The sequence below is a fragment of the Dipodomys spectabilis genome, unplaced genomic scaffold (assembly GCF_019054845.1).
Source record: "Dipodomys spectabilis isolate Male_0828 unplaced genomic scaffold, ASM1905484v1 ptg000096l, whole genome shotgun sequence".
In the NCBI taxonomy this organism is placed as follows: domain Eukaryota; kingdom Metazoa; phylum Chordata; class Mammalia; order Rodentia; family Heteromyidae; genus Dipodomys; species Dipodomys spectabilis.
The window spans coordinates 18,662,803-18,688,766 of record NW_024870773.1 but is presented as its reverse complement, the minus strand read 5'-3'; the positions used below and the strand labels follow the sequence as shown (position 1 = coordinate 18,688,766).

General features: G+C 36.7%; 1 protein-coding gene across 7 annotated transcripts in view; it reads left to right on the top strand.

The window, feature by feature from the left end:
* Positions 1-25,964, top strand: part of Celf2 (CUGBP Elav-like family member 2) — a 307,380-nt gene that overhangs the window by 104,660 nt on the left and 176,756 nt on the right. The gene's annotated exons all lie outside the window — the stretch shown is intronic.

Below are 25,964 nucleotides of genomic sequence, written 5' to 3'. Positions count from 1 at the left end.
CCCTGTTTCCTTTTGAAATGTGACAGCCTTCCATTCTTAGCTCTATACAGATCTGTCTTCTTGTGGTTTGACTCCTTGCTTCCCCCACAATTTTCAGTAATGATAGCAACCATTAAAATGATATAAGCCACACTAACCAGTTTAGTAACCAAAAATATCTCCTTTATATAATATGGAACTAAATTAGGAAAGCTTTCTTGATGTTCAGAAGTTGTCAAGAAACCTAATGGTAGAATTAGGTTGAGTTATTTTGCTGGTTAATTTAAACAGTAACAACAGAATGCCACCTATTTGTGTTCATTCAAAGTATCTTCAGGAAGTAGTCCCTTCAAAGGTAAAGCATAAATGGCTCACACTTGTAATCCAAGGATCTAAAGATCGAAGTTTGAATTCAGCCCTGAAAGGAAAGCCTGTGAGACTCATCTCCAGTTAACTACAAACAAGATGGAAGTGGAGCTGTGGCTTAAATGATAGAGCACTAGCTTGAACACAAAAGCTCAAGAACAGTGCCCAGGTCCTGAGTTCAAGCCCCCCAGTATCACACATATACACACATGTATACACACACAGAAATAACCTCCTTAAAAATAATTATCTCATGCAAATCTAATCTTAAAGCTTTGTTTACACAATATCAGTTCTCTATGTCCAAGCTCAGTGGCTAATAAAATATTTTTTTTATCCTCAGGAAACTTCCAATCTGGGACAGAAACAGAAAATTATTTTATGGTTTGAAGTTGTTATTGTGAAGGGCAGTAGCTGATGTATAGGAGTATTCCAGATACCTGGTCCAGGGGTAGATGAGAACAGGAATAACAGGAAGTTTCCTGCAAATGAACATCTGTGGCTAAAATTACGATTTTGAATATCAGTTCCTGTATTACATAGTCTGTTTTCAGGTGATATAGCTGAATACCCCCAGACTGGAAGATTTATGAACCAGAGACATTTAGTTGGCTTATGGTTCTGGGAATTTCCTGATGATGCCAGCATATAGTGAAGGCTTTTGTCTTGCATCATAACATGAGGGAAGGACAAGAAGGAACACTAGGCCTTTATGTCAGCATATCTAACCCATTCCAGAATTAGTAACACTAATCCTGTCGTGGGGGCCCCCGTGACCTTATCACTTCATAAGGGTTCTCCTCTCAAGTCTCTTGCATTGGGGATTAAGTTTCAACTTGAATTTTAGAGAGGACATTTACACCATAGCTGCATATGTCAGAAAAGAAGATATATTTGATGTCTGGAATTTCCCAATTTTTGCTTGGCCTTCAGTGTCCTAGCTGTTCAATTTGCAGATCCTTGGAGTAAAAGAAACTGATGTAAAGAGAGGAGGTATTTTCCACAATTGGGAAAATTCATAGTCTTTGCACAATTCTTGTTCACAGAACATTCTGAAAGATCACAACCAGGTGCACAAAATAAGCAGCTTCTGAGGTCACAAACCACTGCATGTATGTATCATGCTTTCTAGCCTCAAGTATTCTTTGATTATTATTTTATAGTTAGGATTTATAAAACTGTTCTGTTCTTCTCCTTTAGCCTCTATAAAATTCATCCTGCATCTGACATGAAAAGACTTAAGAGTAAAGTATCCAGGACAACATAGCCATGACTCCACATGAGTGTGGAGGTCTGAGGTCTGAGACAGAGTTAGGATAGGTAATAAAGGACAACATTTGGAGATGATGCTCTAGGATCTCTAGGCTGAATGCCATACCATATTAAGGGCAGTTTCCTTAAGAGTGTGAGATACTTAGCTAGGTCCTAGTGGATTTTGCCTGTAATCCTAGTGACTCAGGAGGCTGAGATCCAGAGGGTTGTGGCTTGAAGCCAGTCCAGACAGAAAAAGTCCATGAGTCTCCATCTTCAAAATAACCAGCAAAAACCAGGGATAAAGGTATAGCTCAGAGTGCCAGCTCAGCAAGCAAGCTGACCAAGTGCAAGGAGGCCCTGAGTTCTAGTCTTTTCCCCTCCCCCCCCCAAAAGGGTGAAACAACTTGCTTTTACAGAAAAGAACTTGGTTCTGTTTTGTTGCACAGTGCCCCAACTTTTCCAGTGATAATATAATGACATGTCATGATTTGGTAAAGTACTTCTGACTCCTCTGAACATTAAGGAGAGTCATACAAAGCTAATAACATTTAGAAGCACATGTCTTTCCTATTCTCACTCCTAATTCTTTGTTTCGGTATTGAAAGATTAGAGTTTTTGTGTCTACAAATACCTGCATACAGACAATGTAGTTATTTTTATTGTTCTTGGTGACTTTCCTGTGATATGGCATTAGTTCACAGCTGTTTGTGTTCCTAGTTGAGAAAGAATAGTTTCCCTTTTTTATTCTTAATAATTATAGAAATGGGTCAGTTGCTGGTGACTCATGCTTATAATCTTACTCCAGAGGCTGAGATGTAAGGATCACAGTTTGGAGCCAGCTCTGGCAGGAAAGTCCATGAAAATATTTACTTCCCATAAACTACAGGAAAAAGAAGCCAGAAGTAGAGCTGTGGTTCAAGTGGTAGAACACTAGTCTTCAATGAAAGAAGCTCAGAAGCTCAGTGACAATGCTCAGGCTGAGTTCAAGGTTCAGGACACACACACACACACACACACACACACACACACACACACACACACACACACACACACACACACACACACACACACACACACACACACACACACACACACACACACACACACACACACACACACCACACACACAGGGGCAGGGAGGGGGGATAAATACTTGAGAATAAATTGTCATAAAAATATACATATAATTTATGTCTTTTATATCTAAAACAAACTGATCATTTAAAATGTAATATTAAATGCCAGTGTTTTATTTGTCAAGCACATTCATGTATGTACTGAATGCCTGTTGTGTCCTCAACACTATGTAGTACACTAGACATTGATGATCCCTAGTCTTAGGATGCATAGTCTATCATGTGAAATTTCAAAAGATGCTCAAAAAAACAAAAACCCCTTTGAAAGGCATCCATAAATTCTTCTAAAAATTACTTTCTGTGCTTCATGGATAACATTTTATTGAAGTTGACAGTAGTTGCCTTTTTAATATAGGGAATTGCTTCTTAAAGACAAGAATGGAGTTAAAAAAAACATAGGCTGACTGAAATTGTCTTCTTGGAACAACAGGTAGATGTCAAATTGGCATTAAGCAGAATTTCCCCCTTATTTTGTATCATGAATAGTAACATCAATGTATATGACCACTTAACTGGACCATTAAGTATGATGCTTTCAAGTTCAACAGACACTTCTTTGAAACTGACCTGATCAGTGGGAGAAATGGCTGAGAACTTAGACAAATGTAGTGTGTGCCCCTCTGGGGCTCAGCTGAGAGCAGATCATTAAACAGCAGGTGCTGTACAAACTGACCTTCTGAACAGTCATACACCCAGGACTCAGGGAGGGAAAGAATGGCCATTTCTCTTGCTGGCTGTAAAATTAATTTGCTTGGACATAAATCTAAACTTTTGTGAGCCAAGAATCATGATTATTCAGTGACCTTTGTTATCTGTAATATGGCCATAGGGAAAAAGACTTGAGAATGATATGTTGGTAAAGAGGGCAGATTTCGGATAAGCAGTTTGGATGTGGGGGGGGGGGGGGGGGGAGAGAACACTTTACACAAGCTTCCAAATGACTCAGAGTGGTAACTCAGGCCTTCATGACAAAATTCTGAAAATACTTCTAACTGTGAGGGATTTGGTTCCTCTGTTCACTCCCTGTTTTAATATATCGATGATCCATTATCTGATAACATGTTTTCTTCATTTTAAGTCACGGTAAAATAGCTCAGTGATCTACACTTGATGCTGTTGAAAGAGTGATAGTAACATTTTGTCACACTGCCTGTCACCTCTCAGTTTTGCCACCCTAACTCCTTACTTTATCACTATAGCCTTAAATCCCTGCTGCCCCCATTAAAATGTCTACTTGTCTCCTAAAACTCATTTGTACTGTTTGTCTTTTATGTCCTTCTTGGCAACTTAATTCATATGTCTGCCATTCTTCAAAGAGAATAGTACTCTGTGCTTCTCAAAATTTCCTCAAGCTTTGGGTTTATGTGGCTTCTACCAAATATAAGTCATTCATCTCATCCCTCTGTCAACACCCACTTACAATTTTCAGTATATTTCCTTCAGACTTTCTTTCCATCACTCAGGAAAAGATCTTTCTATCCATTTGACATAAAATACTACATCTTACAACTGTGGTGGTTGCTTGAGCTACTTTAATACTTCCTTTGAGTAACGAAAATGTTCTTGCTAGAACACAATAACCAGTTACCGGTGGCTTGTTTATGATGACTAGTTTTATGGAAGAGAGAATTGCCTATGCTGGTCCTACGTTGGAAATGTTTTGGTTTTTAATTTTCTAGCACACTTTAAAGCTCTTTCTTTAATAATCATGGAATCATTAAACCTTTCAGAACTGTGTATTTTTTCTGTATTTGTTAAGCATTTCTTAACTGTTCATTCATGTTTGTATACTCTTACATTTCTAGAGATAAAAAGGTATCAGTATGCTATATTGATATAAATATGATTCATGCAAAGTGAATTATGATATTAAGCAAAGTAGGAGTTTAACATATCGCTACAGTTTGCCAGGGTAGATACAAGTATGCATACATATATGGGTATATAATTACATTTATATCAGAATAGAGGCTTTCTTTTCAACACTTTTCTAGAAAGGCAAACACTGATCTGTTTTTTTTTTAAGTTTTTATCTTGATTAAGTCTGGCTATAGCTAGTTAATTATTCAAAAAGCTCTTTCCAAAGCAATGTTATTGAAGCCCAAAATGTATTGGTAACAAAATAGAACTTAAAGTTGTATCTGGATACCTAGTACTCCTTCGGGTTTGGTAAATTTTAGAATGTCTACATTATTTGTAGTTAGCATTTTATGTTTCCTATTGCTTTGTAATCATCTGTGCCTTTACATTTTATTATATATTCCAGGGAATATGCTTGTTCCTCAGTTACTTGTATTCATTCACTCATTCTGGAATTTACTCTGTGCCAGCTTTGTTATAGTTCATTATTTTCCAATGCTGAGTCAATAGAAACACAAAATTGTCTCATGAGATTGTCAAGGAGATATAGAGACTGGTCCTCATGGTCCAGGGCGGAAGTTTTATTTTCTTCTGTGCTCTATAGTATTGTTCTTGTTAAGCATTTATTGCTGTCTACTTTGTATTAAATGCATTGATACATGAAATATGTGTTTTAATATCCCTGACTTCTGAAACTTAATTTTTTTTATGTTTTCTGTTACTGTCCCACTGAATGCCGTAGTTCTTTTTCTGCTCTACATTCTTGCTCTCGGATCATATACAACTACATATTGGATCTTTTCATTAGTAATTTACACATATGTAGATATGGAGAAAGAAATATGTGAAACCCTGAGTGTGGATTTTAGTACCTTTACTTATTAACAGAGATATTCTAAAGAGCTGTTGATTAAGACATTCAGGATGAACTCAACTTTGTTATGTAGAAATTGTGATTTTTTTTATTTTTTAATATATATTTTATTGTAAAGATACTGTACAGAGGGGTTACAGTTAAATGAGCAAGGTAATAGTCCATTTCCTATGGAGCATTGTTAAACCCTCCTTAGAAATTTTGATTTTTAATATAGAATGTCTTCCATTTAATTTTGCAGTTCCACTGAAAATGCTTCATAATAATACAATTTGAAAGTTTGATTGTTTGACTTCTTAAAAATCCTGACAGGAGCTGGTTGCAGGTAGCTTATGCCTATAATCCTAGCTGCTCCAGTCGCTGAAATCTGAGGATAGCTGTTCAAAGCCAGTGGGGACAAGAAAGTCCTTGAGACTCTAATCTCCAATTAATCACCCAAAAAGCCAGAAATAGAGCAGTGGTTCAAGTAGTAGAGTGCTAACCTTGAACAAAAAGCTCAGGAACAGTGTCCAGGCCCTGAGTCCAAGCCCCAGGATTGGCAAAAGAGAGAAAGAGGAAAAAAAAAAAAAAACCTGGCAAGATAGTTACTGAGTTGGTGATGGTATTGATGTTGGGGGGAGGGTAGGGAGAGGGATGTCTTAGAAACCTAACAATAAGGACATCTTTCCAAAATCACAGTGCCCATGCCCTTAAATAAGTCACAAAAGAAGGAAGCTAGTTCTAGGAAGCTATCTTCTAGGAGAGACTTAGATGCATGAGAACCTTTGGATACTGAATTTAGTCACTGTGTATTGGATGTACTACTTTGTAGCTAGTTGCAGCTTGGTAATAAGTTAGCCTTTGTGATTTTTGGGGGGGGGGTCTGGTCGTGGGGCCTGAACTCTGGGCCTGGGCACTGTCCCTTAGCTCTTCAGCTCAAGGCTAGCACTCTACCACTTGAGCCACAGCACCACTTCCGGCTTTTTTCTTTTTGCTTATGTGGTGCTGAGGAATCGAACCCAGGGCCTCATGCATGCAAGGCAAACACTACCACTGAGCCACCTTCCCAGCCCCAGCCTTTGTGATTTTTGCAAGGAAAAAAGAGAAGGTTCTGTGGTGAAACATTATCAAAGGTTAGCGTAGGTCTCTAGCATTACAGTTGCTCAGACATAAGACCAACAGTCCTTAAATATAGGTTGGGTTTGTTTGTTACTGAGGTTGGAATTCAATGCCTTACTCTTGCTCAACTTGTTCATTCATCTTGCTTGCTCACTCAGCTAATGTTCTTTCACTTGAGCCATGCCTTTCAAACAGCTTTTTGCTAGGTAATTAGAGGTAGAGACTCCATATCCAGTTAACTAGCAAAAATTAATTAGCCAGCCTGTGCTTACTTTGGACCTATGTTCCTATAGATTTCAGCCTCTTTGTGAGCCACAGTTGCTTGGCACTGGTTTGCTTTTCTTTCCCATGAATTTAGAAGGTCTCACATTCACTTCATTTCTTTGTTTGCTTTGCTACTTGAATTATACCTCCATCCCATAAAACCCATAAAGGGAAAAATTGCGATTATTCAACTCTTTTTAAACAGCAGGTAAAATTTATATCTGTGTCTGTATGTGTATTCAGTTGATTTCTCTTGTTGACGAGTTTTTATCATCCAGGTTTCGTCAATTTTTTTTTTAGAATTCACTGAAACTCTTTTGTACAACTGTTCAAAAATAATAATTAAAATAAAATCTTTTCATTGAACACTACAAAACTTCACTGAAAGAAATTTAACAACATGTAAAATAAAAGGAAAAATTAAAAAAAGAATTTCAGTGCCAACTAAGTGTTCTTGAATATGTAGTCAAGACAAGAATAAAGATAAAGTAACACCAGTGTTCTTGCCAAATCTACTTCTTGTTAAGCATGTAATAGCTTCTGAATGGATTTTAATTATTGTTAATTCCTTTATCCATTTGTGCCAGTTTTTACAAGTCATTCTTTAAGAAGAGTAAAAGCCTAGTATACCAAAGAGTAGAATATTAAGAGAAGAATGTAGTCACCTCTGTCACCATAAATGCTAACTCAGCTTTAACACAGCCAGGAAATCCAAATAAACCACCTTCACATACCCACAGATGTGAGCCATAAAGGAATAGCCCTAAAAATCAAAAATCATGATCCTGAATACTCAGAGGGCTGTGTATTAAAAAATGACAGAGCCCAATGAAATTGTCTTTGTATTATAAATTTTCAGTTGTAGAAAGTTACAGCTCATTCAAGACCCAATATCTATAATGTAGTCTGACAGCAGCAAAATCATTCCACCAGCAAAAGAATGTAAATGCCTGCCTAAGAAAAAAAATGATTTAATCACATATCCAAGGGGTGTCATGGGAAACAAGATAGGGTGGCCACCAAATGGATCCTTAGGCCATTCTTAACCATGTATCCAAAATCTGGCTGTTGTGCAGTGAAATTTGCTTTGTTCAGACACCAATATAGTTTCTTAGCCTCAAAATGGATGAATAAAGATTGGGAATAATCTAAGAGGCAGTGCTGATGATGTTCTATGTCAATAAAATGATGGCAGCAGGGCTGGGAAGGTGGCTTAGTGGTAAAGTGCTTGCCTTGCACGCATGAGGCTCTGGGTTTGATTCCTCAGTACCACATAAGCAAAAAAGCAAAAAGCCAGAAGTGGTGCTGTGGCTCAAGTGGTAGAGTGCTAGCCTTGAGCTGAAGAGCTGAGGGACAGCGCCCAGGCCCAGAGTTCAGGCCCCACAACCAAACCCCCACCCCCCCCCCAAAAAATGATGGCAGCAAAGAGAAGTTACCTCTGAATCATGAGCATGCCATTAGTAATGCTCTTGTCTTTAAAGGGGTAAAACTAAAAAGAGTTTGAAGAACACAGTAGGGCTCCAGGTAGACTCTAGAATTGGAGCAATTTTTGTCTGTAAGAACAGGAAATGTAAACAAAAAAAGCAAATGATCTGTTTTTTTCCCTAAAGAGTTAAAGTATACAACAAACCTAGATTTCTTAAATTCTAACAATTCAAAACATACTCCCTTCCACCTAGCCCCAGCCACACCGAAATACTTATCAATCCTTGTTTGATTTCACAGGTTATCCTTTTATCCCACCAAAGTTATTCTATGGGGTTGGAGAAGAGCAAAGTTGAGAGGCCTATGCATTGATTCTGCAGTTCATGCTGATGTAGCAGTAGTGTTCATTGTGAAAGGAAATTATGACTTAGGTGTATAGAATATGGAATATGTTGACAGTTACAATCAAAAGGGAATAATATGTACATATTCTGATCTTACATATTTATTATACTTAATTGGGTTCTCACTGCATTACAGTATCATTAATAGTGCTTTGTGGAGGAAATCTGAGTCTTAAAAAGGTTGAAGGAACTTCAGGACTGTTCCTCAATTTACACACCTACAGTACTTTATAACTTGACTTTATAGCTTCATTAGATGATCTCTTTTCCCTGGAAGTTGAATAAAACTTACAGTTTTCCTCACAGAAGTGAGTAAATCATTAGGACCAAACCTGCCTAGGACTTTAAAATCTTTAAAGAATGCCTCCTTACTCAGCAGGTGCTAGGCAAAGGTGAGAAACTTAATGCAATCAAACTGTATTAAGTTTTCAAAGTTGCCTTTCTTCTTTCACAAATAAACTCTTTGTATTTGGGGTTCAAGTTTTTTTTTCTATAGGCTATAAATAAATGATAAAGAGATACTTTCAAGTTTTTTCATATATCGTTAACATTCTCTTAAGGAGAAATGAGTATCAGAGAATCATTATTGTCTTCTCACACCCCGCTGTATGGTAGTTAAGCAGACATTGCAGCCTAAAGGAAGAGGTGCACCATGGCAGGGAGAGCATTGCTCTCTCACTTCCTGTGACTTCTCATGGCTTAGTGAGCTGCTGATTTGGGATCTCATCATTCTGCCTTTTCACAGTAAAAAGACTGAGAAGACTGGCTGTTGGGAGTTTTGAAGGCATTGTAATGATGAAGGAACACATCCCACTTAGATGTTTCTAAGCAAGGCTTCAACTATAACTAACTCTAACCTGATCAGTGCTTTAAAGCTTTGCATGGGCTTTATTCATGGTTACACTCTCCTAAGGTATTTTGTGCTTTCTGTCCCCACACTTAGATTCTTGTAGGTGAGTTCAAGGAAGGCAGGGTCCAGGGTAATCTTGCTTACTACCATGTCAGGCACCTGGAGTAGTATGCCTCATATGTTAAAGACCTTCCTGCTGAGTGACTCAATGAGTGAATGATTGGCACTTGTTGCCAGCAGTGGGCTGTGAAAACTAGGACACTAAGAATCAACAATACAAAAAGAGCTTCCCCAGACTCCGCGTTACAGTATCTCTTCTATCCCTTCTAGTTGCAGGAGAAAGTAGAACCTGGTAAGCCTCAGCGGGGCATGTGCCTGTAATTTAGATTGCAATAATTTCTTCTTAAATAATTGAGAGAGCTGTGGCCACTGCTGTTTGAAATCTTAGGTTGTCATATGGTCCATAGATGCCAGTTTCTACAGCTTCACAGAATCCCGACAGAATAGTCTGGAGCAGATGTTTTATTGACAAATGCTTTAAGGGACATCATGATGAATCTTTTGTTCTAGTTCTCTGTGGCTTTCTTCCTGAGAAGTCACAGACACTGACCAGTTCTGGTATAAAGTACAGTAAGATTGATGTACTATATATGAATATCTGAAATACCATGTTGAAGCCCATTTGAAAAATTAACGCACACTTTAGCAAAAATGGGTATTAGGTAGATGAAACTTGTCCTGTCTAGGCTCTGGATACTAGTGGAAGCGGGAAGGACAGAGAGGGTAAAGGTGGGTGAAAGTGGCGAAATGACTTAGAGATCGGTTTGTGAAGGGAAGAGGTGGAGATAAGTCTGACCAAGGTATATTATATATATGTGGATATGTCAAAATGAACCCCTTTTGTGCAACTAATTGATGCTAATAATATAAAAAATATACTTAAGATTTTTATAATAGTATAATTGCACCTCTGTACTTGTTTAAAAATAACTTATAAGCAACTTCTGTATTAGCATGAATTATTTCATTTTAGCAACTTCTCCTTTCCTTGTCAAGTCTGTTTTTCATACATTGCATGAAATAGTGGTGGTCAGAGGTCCAGACTAAGTACAAGGTTTATGCATTATATTTCTTTTGGTTTACTGAAAAACATTGAATTCCAACTTATCAAAAAATGACTTCTGACTTGACACCATTTTAGTTCACAATTTAGCAAAGAGATTTTACAAAACTTAAAATAATTTTATGTTTCCATGAAATACATTATGAGAAAAACTCTAAGAAGTATTTGAAACAACCACAATCATGTCTGCCTCTTGCTCTGAAAAGAATCAGTGTCAGCTCATGGAGCAAGGGATCCTCTCAGCTGCTGTGCACTTTTTCCTTTATCTCTTCGAATTTCATCAAATAGCACCATCTGCCCTAACTAAAGAACTTCTCCAAAAACCCTAGCAGCAGATGAATATGGTTATCACTTGTCAAAGCATGCATGGTCTTAGGACTGTATTGGCCTAGTTTGCTGTAGGAGGTACACATTCCAGATCTTTGTTTAGACCTATGGAATCAGACTGTCCTCTCCCAGAAGGTGTATGTGTAAGGGGAGGGGGGGGGGGGGGGGAGAAAATAGAGCCTGAAGTTTTGCACTTACCAAACTTCCAAACTGTTTGTAAACAGTTAACCATCTAGCAAATATTTATTGATAGTCTGTGATGTGCCTTGTACTTTGCTATATTCTGGGATAGAGAAATGTACAACAGATCTAGAAGCTGACTATTGTACTTTACACTTGATTAAAACTGTAATTCAGCCTTGATTTTTAAGGCTCAAAGAGATGCCTGGAAACCTGGAGCTGACATTTTCAATCTGTTAGCAGTCAACAAATAGTTATTCCATTCCAGAAAAAAAAAAGCCACTGTGGTAAGCACAGATGGCAGAGACCATAGTGTATTCTTGGGGTCCAGAGATGATGGAAAATAGCATATGAAAGATAAAAGATAGCAGAAGAGTCAGGTACCAGTACAGTGCCACAAAAGAAACCATACTCTAGTGCATTATTAATTGTAATAATTTAAATATCAATGTTTTGGATGTCACGCTGTCTTATACATCTGTCTGTACTTTCCTACATCCTGCTTCCATTCTACTTCTAGTACTTCAGAATTTACAATATTAAATATTGCTCTTAAAATGTTTTAACTTTACATTCTAGAATACTTGGAATTTTTGAAACAGATTGTCTGTACTTCAGATAGCAGATTATTTTATTTGAGTTAAATTTATCCATCCAGACAGCAATTGTTAATTATCTAATTATTTAAAGGCATTTTTTCTTTCTCAAAGTTATTAATTTGGATCCATAATATAAAAATATATGGTATATATTTATGAATATATATGTACACATATGAAAAATACAGACAGAAGAGATGCTTATAATAGATATTGTGAAGGCCAAGAGCAGTGGCTAGCACCAATAATCCCAGCTACCCGGGAGGTTGAGATTGGAAGGATAGGGTTTATTTTGTGGCCAGTCTAGGCAAAGCGTTAGCAAAACCTCTATAAATAAATAAGCAGGTATGGTGGCACACACCTATAATTCCACCTGTTCAGGAGACATAGTTAGGAGGATTGTGGCCTGAAACTGACTCTGGTCAAATACTATGAAATTTATTGGGAAAAAAAAGGAAAAAGACCTAAATCAGAAAGGGCTCAATTGGTAGAGCACCTTCCTACCAAATGTCAGATCCAAAGTTTAAGCCTCAGTACCAGCAAAAACCAAACAAACCAAGGTTATGCAATGTGCATTTTCAGAAGAGAGCAATTAACTGAATAGTATAATAGTATAAGAACATTTTTTATCTCAAAGTATTATTTTTATAAGTTAAATTTTCAGAGGAGAGAATTTACTCTCCAGAATTTTAAACAGGCCAATAGATCAGAGTAAGTTGGAAATGTTGTATTCTAATACTCTTCAGTAGCTTTTCTGAAATTGCTTCTTTGCAATTTAAAGACTTGAGTTTAAGGCACATTCTTTGGGAGTTGGATGCTTATCATTCTCAAATGATACAGACTTCAGTATTATGATGTTAAGAGCTTTGGTATTAGGTGGCCAAAGGATTTGAATTGCTTAGACTTAGTTTTCTCATCTCTACAGTGCCTTAAATACCTGATAAAGATATAGAAAATAATAAGTTCATAGATGTTAAGTACTCACAATATAGTCTGATAGCAGTAAGCCCTCAGTAAATCTCATTACTTTATTATGAATTAAGATAAAGTACGGCCTACAAGATAGCTGTTTTTCAGTTACCATTTCTTCATATATCAACAAATGTATAAACTTTTAAATAGAGAATTGCCCATGTCATTTCAATTATCCAGAATCTTGGTATTATAAAAAAAAGAGCATAAACTTTTTTTTTTTGTTTGTTTGTTTTTTTATTTATCTTTGGGCTTTTATAAAAGATTTTACTTATAATAAGAAAAAGGTTGTCTTAAGGCAAGATGTTTGTGTAAGTGTGGTGGGTGGCTAGGTATATGTGTACTGTGTGTTCATAGTTCTATGAAAAATAGGGAAATAGGAAATAATTTAAGGGAATTGAAAAGTAATGTTAAAAAAGTAAGCATGGCTAGTTCATGAGGAGATGGATGAGGAAAAATTGAAATTACTACATGTCTAGTACATGAGAATTCTCAAATCTATCTGGTCAAGGAAGAAATTAATTTGGTAGTAGAGGAAGCAAACAGGAAAAATAAAGAAAAAGAAATTTAGTAAACGAAAAGGAAAAAAAATTGGAAAGATGAACAGGACAAACGAGTTGAGTTTGAAATTCTCACTCTGGTCTCTCATCTTGCGTACTAGTGAGTGTGAACTCCTGCTCTCGCGTTTAGTTCTTACTTATCCCTTGTGGGCAGATTCCTTTGCTAAAATGATAGCTGTTTCAAGACAGAAAGATTGCATTGAATATGTCTATGTAAATTATGAAGGACAGCTCTTTTGATTATTTATTTGAAAAGACTTGGGAGTACAGAAGCAAATATGAAAGGTACAAATAAATGTGATTCAAATTGGATCTCACATGACGTATAAGCAATTCATTGAGTAATTCAATCACATTAGCCTACAGAAATTCTTAATTACAATTACTTTTTTTTAATTTAATTTTATTTGTGAACATACTGTACAGAGGGGTTACAATTACATGGGCAGGATAATGCGTACATTTCTTACCAAGCATTGCAGCCTCCTCCTTTGGTTTACCCTTCACATCCCTTCCCAGCCTCCCCCCTCCCCCCCAATCCCAATCCTTCTCATTCCTCCCCTTTCTCCCCCCCCTCTCCCCCCCCCCCCCCCCGCATCGACGTTGTAAAGCTCGTTTTGGACATGACAACTTGTACTTCGAAAAGAGCATAAACTTTTAAATAGAGAATTGCCCATGTCATTTCAATTATCCAGAATCTTGGTATTATAAAAAAAAAAAGAGCTTCAAGTGTCTCCTTGTAATGTATACCCAAAGAAAGTTTGGAATTCATGACTGTTATTCAGTAATTCGTGTGTATGCCAACCAATATATGCTCAATTTAAATTAGTAAAAATAAATTGAATACTGTGCTAATTTTACCCTGATAAGATGTGCAAAGAGAAAGCAGACATAGAAGATAGATAAGTCTTAATTTGGATCTCTTAAATGTAAATTCAAAAATAATGAATTTTCATTTATAATTTGAACAAAGTCAATGTAATTTGAAACTGTACTGAAAGAATACAACAATTTTCCACTAAAAGACACCTCAAAATATTTACAGTAATGATTATAGTTTTTACTTCCAAGTAGCAGCTATTTCTTAGAGATGTCTATATATTAAATATTAAACCATATCTAAATATACTGAGAGACGATGGAATTACCTTGGTAATTAGCTAAAGCTGACTTAACAAAGGCAACCTGACCATCCTGGACATCTCACCTATGGAACTCCATCTAGGTCCAGCCTTCAGCAAAAGAATAGGGAACTTCTAAGCAGCCATTGCTGTTGGAGACAGATAATTCTTCCATGTTTGTCCTGTGTGTCTCTCACATTTACAAACTCCCAAACCCCAGTAATATACCGAGGGCTTATAATGTGCAAAATATTGGGCATGGTGCTGCAGTGGTTACCAAAATGAGTCTAACCTCCAAAGAATTTGTGATGGAATAGAGAAGATTAGATTGAAGACATCCTACCAAATTTCTATTTTAAAAATATTTGGGCAGCTGTCATGAGCTGCCTTTGCTTAATGTATTTCAAACCTTATTTTCCTCAAGGAAGCAAAATTCTAAAATGAATGGCATGAGTTCAGTAGGAGACCATCTCTTGAGTATGTTAAACAGAGCAATATTCTCCATCCTAAATAATTATAATGATTTAAGATGGAACATTGTATGCTAAAACTTTGTGACTGAAAAAGGCCATACATTATCAAGTTTAGGAGGGAAAGTCAGTTCTTACTGTTGAACATATTGAAAACATTAAGTGCAATGGTACATGACTGAACTAATGGAAGCTAATATGTAATTACTGATTTTTTTACAGTATTGTTATAGTGATTATATTTTATTCTATTTTCCTTTGGAAAGAACAATATAATGTAATTATAATTAATAACTGCAAAGATAGTCCCAATTACTTAAGTCATGAAAATAAATTACCATCATCATATTGAGGATTTTCAACCACTGTGTACAGAGCATATCTATATAAATAATAGTGCTTCTGAGGCTGTTACTTAAAGAAAACTGAAATTAATAAGCATGATAGACTTAATGCTGAAATGAATAGTTTTAAGCAACAACAATAAATTACCAGAATTTTCTAAGTTACTACGATCTGTACATCCTTTTGTATATTTTAGAAATTGTCAAAATTTATTTGTAAAATAAAAATTTTGTTATAAAAATTGTGTTTCAAGGAACTTTAAGAGATACAGGTTTATATAGTTCAAAAAGAATGTGAAACAAAATCTTGTTAAAATTCAGGATTATTTTTGAACCTTTGATCTATTTTTTGAGGAATATTTTGAAATGACTACAAATCTTTGCATTAATATTTATGGTATTATGTGCTAAAAGGGTTGTATTAATGTTTCCTTATAAATATTTCAGTCACTTTTTGGGATGAGACTTTCCTGCAGATTATGTGATTTCTACCTAGAAGTGAAACCTACAGGGAAGTTATTATCACTCAAACCTGTGAGTTATTTCAGTGTAATTAATATACGTTTCTCATTATTGGCCTGGTAGCTCCTCTACTTAAAACCCTGTGAAATCTTTTAACTCTTTCCTTTTCTTTACCTAAATCTGGTGGTTTCTCGCCTTATTTTAGTTCTAAATTATAGTTCTACAAATATGTATTTTACCCTGCCTCCCCCTTCCCAGCACCCTAAAGGGTGGCTGCATCATTACAGATCACCCCTAAGTCCTAGTCTCATCCCTTTCACTTCCCCTCATTAGCACCTTTAACACTGTCCCAAGCCACTCTGAATTTCTCGTCTGAATTATTTTATGGTTTAAAGTCAGAAACTGTTTCTCTTGCACTTTTACTTAGACTAGAAAGGGACATTTCTGATTTTTGAGGGATATGGAACTGTCACCTGATGATGGATAAAGGCTTGCCTCACCTTCCCTCTTTGCACTGAAAGCACAGGTCCTGAAGATCCAAGCTTGAAAAGAATTTCAGGCTGTCTCTCTCTCTCTCTCTCTCTCTCTCTCTCTCTCACACACACACACACACACACACACACACACACACACACACACACACACACACACACACACACACACACACACACACACACACACACACACACACACACAGTCACAGGCTAGAAGGTTTAATGGGGATTTATTTTATTATAACAAGGTAAAGGAGAGAGAAATGGCAAACATTCCCTGCTTCTCTATCAGAAAATGGAGTTTAAATCTTAGAATGGCAGTTCTCATCTATAACCTTTATACTTTCTAAGCTGGGAAGATACATGTGGACAAGTCTAGCAACCCCCAAGCAGTGGCAGTGGTTCTTGGCGACCCAGGTAAATGTTACGGTTTATTCTGGAATGTGGAGATATTGGGCCTACCTAAAACAAAGGGCCAATGGGAAAGTTTTAGAGCTTCCTTTTCCCAAATATATTTCTCAGTTTTTGTCTCGCCCCCCCCCCCCCATTTTGGGAGAGTTTGCAGCTTTTTACCATTTCAAAGGAGAAAGCAGATGCAGATAGCCTCTTTATGTCTCCTTTTCTTTAACTTCCTATCTAGAAGTAGATGCTGTGGAGGGGGAGTTGAACTTCTTTGTTCAGTTTACTTCCTGTCTAACTTCCGAGTCTGGTCCTTTTGCTTCAGAATTTCTCACTATTGCTCGTAGCAGGTCGAGCCTGGCAATGCCTGCCAGTGTTGCTGCCCCTCCACCAGTGTACTACTGTGGCCTCCTTAGGTTCTTTTTTTTTTAATTTTATTTTATTTGAGAACATACTGTACAGAGGGGTTACAATTACATGGGCAGGATAATGCGTACATTTCTTACCAAGCCTCCTTAGGTTCTTACTCAGGAGTTCAATGAATGAAGCCCAGGATAAGAAAAGATGAATGCAAAGAATTTAATTCAGAAGAGAAGCATCTAGCTTGAAGTGCTGTCTGTCCATCATTATATTCTTTGTCAGTTGTCTATCCTGTCTTCTTCAGATAGCTTTCTCCATCTCTATGTCTTTGTTAGTTTGTGCTTCCATAAACTAAGTCTAAAGTTTTTGCACCCTGTGCTTTGTTCTGATTGGTCATCCTTATTATTATTAGGTGCTTTGGAAAATATCACTTTATTGGTCAGGTCCCACATTATTCTGCTTGATTGTTAATTCCCAATCACATCCCTTCTTCAAACCTTCTCCCCAGGGAAGGTTATCAGGAGATTAGAAAGGGCCAGAGAGGCAAGATGTTGAGAAACAATGTCTCTTGTGTATCCTGTTTTGTGTATCCTGTTAGCTCCCTCCACCTAATTGACTCTTACTTTGGATATTTGTTAAAACTAATAAAATTTTCCTATCTCCTCATCTATCTGTCCTGCCTCAGAACTGGATACCTGCTTATAGAAAATTACTTCACTAATTAATCAGTTAATCAGAAATGGGTGACATTAACTAAAGTTGCCTGAAAAGAAACCTAGTTCGTATTTTTATTCTTTCCCAGTTGTAAGCACACAAAAATCAGGAATTCTGTTGTTTTCTGATGTTGAAATAGATCATTTTGAGTGTCTACTATTCAGTATTTTCTGTGAACTACTATGTGTGCAAAATAGTCATCCTTATGTCCGTCCCCCTTTTATTTAGCTTCATTTGGCTCTCTTTTGTGGTTACATTGACTTTGAGAAGATTCACTGCATTTTATGAATATTAAAAAATGAACTCCAAGAAATAGAAACAAGAAATTATTTTGTCTTTGTTTTGTTTTGTTTTTTATTCTCCTTTGTTGCTGTTTTGTTTTCTGTACCTTTTGTCTTTATTTATCTGTTTGGGGGAAGGTAATGGGAAGCACAGAAATGGAAGAACAAAGGGTGAACAAATGTAGCAGTGGTACTTACTAGTCACTATGTTGAAAATGAACTATACAACTTGTGGGGGGTGGGAGGGAAAAACCGGGGGATAGTGAGGGAAGGAGTGACTGACTTAGGTAACTTTAACCCCTCTGTACATCACCTTTACAATAACATTTTAAAAATGCTAAGTTCTCCTTTGGGCCACCTATAAATTTTGCTCCTTCAGATTAATGTCCTCAGATTTGTTAAAATTTAATTTTCTGGAATAACGCTTATTGCTTATTTGTATCAGAATAGAAGTGCTGACTTCATGGAATTTTCATTCATAGAGTAATGATTCTATGTGTGTTCATTCAGTATAAATTTTTGAACACTTACCATGTGGCAGGCACTGTGAATGAAAAACTGAGCACATGATGCCTTCTGCAAGAAACCTTTGTTTACTGAAACTGTGGTTCTTAGCATGGTGCCTTCTAATCTAATCACAGGGCATGGGAATAGAAGAGTTTACTCATGAGTATTTCAAAGTCAGATAGAAGTTGGCCAAATGAGTGAAGGTAAGGAACAGTCCCCTACCAGAGAACAGTGGAAAGGTGAGTTTGGCATCTTCTGGGACTAGTATGTCTAGAACAGAGCCTATAAGTAGGATGGTATGGTAAGTGCAAGACTATAGAATTAGCTACTGACTAGCCCCTAAAAAGCCTTGATCATTCTAAAGAATTTGAAAATTATTTAAAAGAGGTTTTAAATTTTTCAGGGATCTGGAGCAGTAGAGACAGATTTACATTCTTGAGAGATTCCACTGGGAGCCAAGTAGAAACTGAATTAGAGTGGTCTAAACTAGACAAGCCCAGAGTAGGGAAGAATACAAAAGCAACAGGCTATGGTTCCTTAGGCCCTTTGCCATTGACTTTGAAGTGCAGAATGATTAATCTTTGCATATTTATTTATCTCTTTTTGCATGTGATATGCCTTGATAAATGAAGCTGAGAATTCAAAGAACTGTTAGACCCAGTTTTTGCCTTCAAGACATTTAGAGACTATTTGGGAAGGAAGATAAAAAAGCATAATGTATAGTATATAGTGTTTTAATAGCTTCTAGAGTATTTTTACATATAATATCCCCTTTGATCCTTAAAACAGCTATCATCTCTCATAGTATAACAGACATTTTTGTAAATGTAAGATTGTAGCACTCTTTAAATAATAAATATATAATTCCAGACAAGGTCTTTGGATTCCTAGGCATGAACTCTTGCCACTCTACTGCATGGCCCTACTTGTTAAATAGTAACATAATTAGCTAACTGTAAAAGATGAAGATATGTGAGATGGCATAGAATGTGATTACTCATCCCATGGCTTGTATAAACCATGATGGTGTGTTGACTATGTGATGAATTGGAGAAGAAGAATTGCTCCCTTTGTATCTTTAATGGTAAGTTGTTTCTTTTTGGAGGCAGGAAGCTTAATGCTAAAGCTCAGTCATGAATAAAGAAATATGCAAAGGCAGACAACAGAGTTTAAGTCTTTGTGCCTCAGGATTCTTGGACAGGAAATAGGAATAGAACTGGAATTATCCATGTAATCCAATGATGAAGAACTTCATAAACAATATTGAATGGATCAGGCTTGGAGCTGAGAAATTTATGGTGAGATAAAAGAACTCTGAAAATGTGTGTGGAATAGATGGACAGGAAAGGTGTAAAGTTGAGTAGTTAGGAAGAAGTTCTGGTAGAACTAGGGTGTGCATTCCCGATCTCCTCCCTCTGATGAGTGAACATGGTACCCCTTTTTTTGTTTTTCATTTCTTCCTCCTACTCTGTATGTGCCTCCAAGTATAACTCATAGCAGATCCCAGTCTTGCTTGACTTGGGTAAAAATGTTCTCCTATATTCCACCAGCTTCCCTCTCATTTATGTCACTTTTTCATGTACCCAGTTTAATGAAATATTTTTGCTGTTCTGTTATCATCATGTTTCTGATGTGTCAAAAATCTGTAAGCATTTGAAATGCCAGACTTGCAGAAAAATGCATTTATAATATTGGGTGGGGTCGTACAGGCAAGCAGTACCAGCACTACGATCCTGTTGTAGGAGAATTATGATTTAAAGCCTACCTTGTCTCATCCACCAAAAAACATTTTATTTTTGCTCCTTTTCAAGTCCCAGAGACTCTGCTTTGCAGCTTATAACATATGAAAATCTGTACATTTTTATTAAGGTGTCATTTCTGGTTCCTTATTTACCTCTCAAGCTAGAAATTGCCATTTTTTGTCATCAGACATTTTAGAGCATCTGAATTTTGAATGAATTTCCATCCCAGATTAATTAGTTGAATATTTTCTTGTATGTATGTCTTTTTTTCCTCTTCCTATTTTTAGTCCTCTGCCTACCTCACATTGATAACTGAGAGTATAGCATGTGTGCTGTTCATTCTGTTTCTAAATTCCTATCAAATGCACCAATCTAATGAAAAGCCTGGGCTTTTCCGGACATATCTGGATTGATTGTCATCTTTCATTAAAACACATTTCTCTTCAAAGGCCATATTTAACTTTATAAGAATACAAATTTTAAAGTAGTAAATGATTTTACCTTGTTCTTCATGAAAGGGATTAAAGAAAAAGCTCTAGTAAATAAAATTCCTGGGGCTTGCAGGAGAGCTTTCCTTAAATAATACATCCATTGCACTACCATAGCAATGCCATTCCTCTATGGACTATGAAAGCATTTCTGAAGTTAACACTTTGCTGGGTGTTGTGTTTTCTTTCTAGGCCTTTAGTACTGGTGTTGAATGTGGACATTTCATCATGTTAGAACGAAGTTTCACAGTAATTGCCTCAGAAAGACATTTTGCAGCTCTGCATTTATAACTCAGTATCTGGTTAATTTGCTGCAAGGTCAGAAAAGCAGCAGGCTTGTAGGTGAAGGAAAAAGTGTCCCTCATGCTCTTCCTGATTTATGAAGATTGGCAGTTAGATACCATATACAAACTATAATGTATTAGTATATTTAATTGTGGAATGTACTTAGAATAAAGCACAGTGCTATCTCTGAAATGTTTACTATTTGCTTCTTAATAATGAACATTATTACATAGTTTCCAGTAGAATAACAGTGCTCATTTATTTGGCGTGTTCTCCCACACTTTCATGTAGTCTTGATATAGAGAAAGCAGGTTACAAAGTGTTAGATGAAGGAATGAATCTTCAAGAACTAACCTACAGAAAGAAACATAACCTGTATAAATCCCTGATTGAGAGATAGGGAGTTGAAAAGACAAGTAAGCAAGAGACATGTTAATTTCTTGTTTTAGGCAGGGCAGCTTAATAGAATTTGAATATGACTAAATCCAGCCACTTAGTGAATAACTGTCTGCCTTCCTATAATGCAGTAGCCAAAGGTAATCTGCTTGTTAAGCACTTCCCTTTATGATTCCAGCAAGTCCTACATTCTGGAAGCAAATGTTGTATTTACCATAATCCATGAAAGGAAAAAGCTTGGGCTAAAAATACAAAACTGAGCGAATGTAAAACACTGCTGCTGCTCAAGTTTTGTAATTGCTTCATAAATGAGACTCAGGCATCTGTGTGGCAGAGATACTTTTATGTATCATTGAAAGAACAGGCTGAGCCTCAGATGGGTTTGCCGAGCATCAGTGAAATGTGCTTTTGTGCTGACCAAGCAAATAATAGCAGGTTGTATGTAGGACTCCACATTTGAAGACATGATTGCTTGGTGAGTGATTACATTTAATATGAGAATCAGGTAAAATTGTTCACCCAGAACCAATTGGAGAGGTAGAGATATTAAAGGATAGAATTGCTCTGGGAAATCTATATTCTCAAATCAGCTACTGAAGGAGGATGGGAGGTGGTAAAGAAAGCAGCCAGTAGAGAGTGGAAGTAAGCTGTGGGTGCCTACAGAAAGTAAATCAAATGGGGTTTGGAAAATCCATCCAGATTTCTAGAACAGATAAAAAGTCACTGTTTTTCTTCCTTAGCATCTATCAACATGAGTTAAGCTTTAGTTTAGCTTACATTAAAATAATGACTTTATATGTTGCTGGTTTACTCTGCATGAGAGATAGTTATTTCCTCCACACTGTTTCCACTTTGAAGATACTTTTTTTAAAGTCAGAGAACATTGTAAGAGAGTCTATCCTCTTTCCAAGTACCCATGAGATTGTGAAATTCCTCACTGGAAGCCAGGTGTATGTACATAGTAGCTCATACCTGTAATCCTAGCTATCAAGAGTCTGAGATCACATTTCAAAGCCAGCCTGGGCAGGAAGTCCTTGAGACTCTTACCTCCCAATTACCCCCCTCTACACACACACACAGAAGCTGGTAGTGGAGCTGTGGCTCAAGTGATTGAGTAGTAGAGCACAAGCCTTGAACAAAGTAGCTCCGGAACAGTGCCCCAGGCTAAATTCAAGCCCAAGGACTAGTGCTTAAAAAAAAATCACACTTGATCTTCGCAAAAGCACAGAGAAATAGGCCTCTGTGCTCATTCTATATCTGAGGCTTTAGGGACTTGTGAATAAGTTGACTAGAACTACTGAGCAAGAAATTTGCAGTGCTGGAATTTTATCTTGTCATTTAGCTAGTATTAAAACCTTCTCTATATCACTTACTACACTTCTGAGAAGTATCTTGTGGGTTTTTTTTTTATACAGACTCATTTTAATGAAAGAATTATTTAAAATAATGATACGTTAGTAGGAATAGTTTGTATATTCACATGAAGTATCCTCAAAGGCCCAAAGTGAAATTAATCAAGCTTTTTTATTTTGAAAAAATGAAATGTTTAAAATAATGAACATAGCAGTGTTTCAGGTCTGAACAATCAGAAGTTTCATAACAAAAATACAAGAAAAGGGACATTTTCGCTATTATCTGAACAAGAAACTGTATTTTTCACTTTGCCTTTATTGTATCTGCTTTATCTGTCTATCTACTAATTCATCGTTAGCTGGTTGAATGAAATGGCACAAATAGAGTTGGAGATGAATATCATTTGCTCAGTAAACCATCTTCCATGATTCCCTGATGGGCACATGCTTATGTACTCTGTGCATTATTGGTGTCTACATTACTAAATAATAGAGTCTTTCTTATAATCTGAGAAGTCTTTTCAGGATTCTTTCCCTCTAAGGCTAAAAGCAGTTTGACTCTCACGTCATTAGAGAGATCATCTTTCATTTCCAACTTCACAGCCACATCCAAGTATGTGTTTTTCCACTCACAGTGGTATCTTTGCCTGAGCCTAAGACCTTAGGTAAAAATGAAGACAGATCAGCATCTACCCGTCTTCAGGAAAGGATAGTGCTGACTTGGTAAAGGTAGCTATCCAAGATGATAATTAGATTGTCTGATGCCTTAGTGAAAATCATTAGATTAGGTCTCAATGCTTGAACTTAGGGAGATTACTATATCTCCTTCTCTGCCCCATATATACCTGGCTTAGATCGTATGAATGAGAAAGAGGTGATTGGGTAAAGAAAAAACTATCAAGGATTATCAGTGTTTGTTTCTATAAAGGACGATACTTCATTCTGGCCTACTACTGTGAGCCATCCTCCTGATGCCATCAATAGTGGAACCAACAAACAACTAGTAGCTGGACACAAAGGTTGAATTTTAGTTTATATTTAAATGTTTACAAACTCTTTTAAAATTGCTGATTCAGAGGTATTAGTAATTAAAGACCAATGCTGCCTCCCTTCTTTTTTGTTTCCTTTAATATGATGAGCCCAAAGAGCTTCTGTAGTCATTAAAACATAAAATGCTTGTGCAAAAGCTTGTCCCTATAAGCCTTCTTGAGTGTGACTTCTATGAATATAAAAAGAATGCCTTTGCTAGTGAATAAGGATGTTAAAATGATTGGGTTCAGTGTTTCATAAGCACATGGCAGTGTGTGTGAGACAAGTGAAATTTCGCTTAAATGAAGAATGCGAGTTACAGAAACAAATTAATCACTGTCTTTTGTTGGGAGACAGTTGTTCTGATTTTTATCTTTGGGGGATATCCAGTGAAGATTTCATGTTATTATGTCACTAGAAAATACATTTTTGAACACTTGTCCACAGATCTGTACTGTAAAATTGTCCAGTCATCATTTTTCCTCCCAGCAGTAATCCCAGTATAGTAACAACAAAGGTTTCTCTGTCCTTGAGAAAGCCACACATTAGAGTGAGGATTGACTGAATGCATCAGTGAAATAGTAGGTGTATATAAACTAAAACAGAGCTACTCAAATGAGAGTACTTGTTACTTACCTCAGTTGACAATGAGGACTTGGTTTAATAAGGAAAGAGTACCTATAGCTTTCTTAAATGCAGACAGCCCTTCCATAAAAATTGATAGAAGATAGGTTTTCCCAATCATATTAAAATATTATTGGCAACTAAAATTGGTATTATTAGCAACTAGAATCCTGCACTGCGTTGCATTTCTCACTGTTCAGATTTTTGGTTCTTGCCTTCATTTACAGAGCAGAAGGAAATGCTTTTGCTGACTAGTCTAAAATGTTAGACTGAGTGTAAATATTAGAAAGTGAATTTTGTCCAGTATGCTGCTTTCCCTTCTCTTTAACCAACAGAAATGTAGGGATGTAAATAATTGAAGCTGAAACTCATCTAGCATTAGAGACATATATGAATTTTAATAAAAGTCAAGGGCAGTTTGATACTTTGCTGGCTGCTGGCAAAACCATCTCTTGGGTCAGAATAACATTCTGTCCTTTCTCATTCTTGATATGGTTGGTTTCCTAAAATGGCCATCTTTATTTAAATTATGGACTCATTTAGAGTAGCTTTAATAATGTATGGTTTCATATATAAGTGGTTCCATAATTTATCTCACCATTATTCTTCTCTGTCAGAATTTTGAGTGTTTTTGTTAATTAAAGAAAAAAAGCAGTATCTTTCTTCACACAGCCAAATTAGTTGCACTTGTTATTCCAAAAACCAAAACATGATTAGCTTGTCAATAATGGAACAGTAAGGTTTGATGAGATTGATTTGGGAAGGGAACAGAGAGGGGATAAAGGAAAGTGATAGAGGGACTGAGTCTAATCTAGGTACATTGTATATATGGATATGTCACAATGAACCCCCTCTGTAAAACTAATTGCTGCTAGTAAAAAATGTTGGGGAAATAAAAAGCCTAGTTACCTGTCAATAATGGGCAGTTAGTTAATTAAAAATGGCCTCTGTCAACAAGGCACTAGTGGATTATGCCTGTTAATCCTAGCTACTCAGGAAGCTAAGATTGGAGGATCATAGTTCAAAGCAAAGTCCACAAGACTGTATTTTTAATTAACTAGCAAAAAGCCATGCTGGAGGAATGTCTCAAGTGATGGAGCATCATCCTTGAGCAAGAAAGCTGAGCAAGAGTATGAGACACTGAATTCAAGCCCCAAAACCAGAAGGAAAAAAAAATCCTCTATAAACCCCAAGGCTCTGGTTTCACAAGGGAGCTGCCTCTCAGCTAGAACCTATTTATCATGTACTAACAGGAGAAAGTAACCTGCTCCTGACTTATGACCAGTCCCTGCTACTAAAATGTTAATATGCATATTAAGTAGATCCCCTTCCTTAATCAGTTGATGTAAATTTACTTTCCCAGACAGCTTAGCTCTTTAGGTTTCATTTATGCCAGGTGAAAAATTCCTCAGGCACGTCCTTTCTGTAAACACAGTGCACATAAATATAAGCACCATGACCAGACACATTTCCAGAAACAATATCTGAAATAAACCCCAAGGCTTTGCACTTTCTGAGCATGGCCTTAGGATACATCTGGTGTTCCTATTTCTAAATGCTATGCTGTTGTCTCCTTTCTTTGGCTCCACATTATCCCCTGTCTGCTAACGTGGATTATTGCCAAG